We start from the raw sequence: 1876 nt of genomic DNA, 5'->3' as shown, positions 1-1876 counted from the left end.
GATCCAAGTCGCCTAAAAACCCTCGACCACCCTCCCCCAAAGTCGCCTAACGCGGCCTAAAAACCTCGACCACCCTCCCCCAAAGTTGACTAACGCGGGGAGGTGCGTAGCACCTCACCCACCTCAGCGGCCTAGTGTCGCCTCACCGGGCGATCCAAGTCGCCTAAAAACCCTCGACCACCCTCCCCAATGTCGACTAACGTGGGAGAGGGTATACCTCGCCTACCCCGGTGGCCTAGCGTCGCCTCACTGGGCGAACCAAGTCACCTGAAAAACCATCGACCACCCTCCCAATGTCGCCTACCTCCATATTTCTTTTTTCCTACAATACATTTTTGTTTTCCTATTTTTGTTTGTGTACTGCATTTTTTTCTTTAGTAAATAGTAATATCATTTCGTATTTTTCTGGGACACACTAACGAAAACCACCATGTTTTCCTCCCCCACCAAAAAACATGCATGATTGCAGCATATATATGCTATACAACACCGACAACTGGGACGGCGCCCATGTCCTGGAGTATGGGCCAAAAGACATAGCCAACATGAGGATGATACTAACAGCAAAAATGGTGGACAGCGACCATAACGACGTCAATTGGGCAAAGATGCTCAACATCAAGAAGGTACAAAAATCTTAGTTATCAGTTTTTCAATGGCATAACACCAACCACTTCTGCACACAATAGTACAAAACATAAATTACATGGTCTTTTCCCACACAAATAAAACATGTTCCAAATCAACTTTTTTCGCTGTTGGGTGCATCAAGCACTTCGGTTTAGACCAGGCGTGCAAGTGGCACAATTGTGCCCTAACTCTTTGCAGTACGCACATTTTATCTTCTTCTTCAGATGCAACTCAATGCCCGAATAATACCTCTTGTCTCTCTTGCGTCCTTTAGTAGACGATTTTGGGGGGTTACGCAAAGGATTTGCTTTAGGCTCCAACAGAAGCTTCCGTGGGGGCAGATTGGGCTGCTGGCTGGGCTGGCGCCGCTGGCTTCTTCTTCCTCCTTGATTTATAGAGTTGGTTCAGTTCAGTCTCCAACGCGCGCCCATAGGACCTGCACAAAGCTGCTCCTGCATCGGACATACTGCCCAATTTAGAGATTTTGCCAAACATAGTATTCAGGGAAATATGCCTTATTTGCTGCAGAGACTCTTTAGGCATGGCATCAGGGACTTGTGTGTCAGGGGGCATATCAGTAAGGATAGCGTTCTAAGTCCATCTAGGCAGTATGTAACGCTGAGGGATCTCATCAACACCAAGGTGGGTGAACACTTTCAAGATGTGGACGCAAAGCAGCCTATCCCTGTAAAACTTGCAACACTCACAACCGTAGTCTTGCTGATCAACCTGCGTTGTTACCATGTACAATCTACGCCCATAAATCCCTGCATATATTCTGTTAGGCTGAAGCAGGTACATGTTGCCGCCTTGAGGCCTAACATTATACATGCCAATCAAAGAAAACTCATGTTGGAACCTGTAGTATATATCCCTTGTGTAAACTCGCAAGGCTGGCTTCTCAATTGGGAACAGGGACCAAAGCCCTGGCTCAAGCTCATCTATTCGGTAATCATGACCCCCTTCTTTCACCAAGATCTTGTCATTTTTCTTCTCATATTTCTTCACAAAGTTGAGCACAGAATTTTGTGGGTTAACGTACCTTTTTAGGACATCATTGAATCCTTCACTGCGCTGAGTCGACTGCAGGAATGGGAAGAAACAGTTCCTAAAGTAGCAGGGGACCCAAAGATGCTTGATTGCATAGAGATCATCAAAGCGTTTATCGCCAGCAATACCATGCTTCTACACCATAGCAGCCCACCTCGCCTCAAACTCCTCAGGAGTCATGCTCAAGTCTATCACC

Source organism: Triticum dicoccoides, chromosome 1B (assembly GCF_002162155.2).
Source record: "Triticum dicoccoides isolate Atlit2015 ecotype Zavitan chromosome 1B, WEW_v2.0, whole genome shotgun sequence".
Taxonomy (NCBI): Eukaryota; Viridiplantae; Streptophyta; class Magnoliopsida; order Poales; family Poaceae; genus Triticum; species Triticum dicoccoides.
This window is presented reverse-complemented; position numbering follows the sequence as displayed.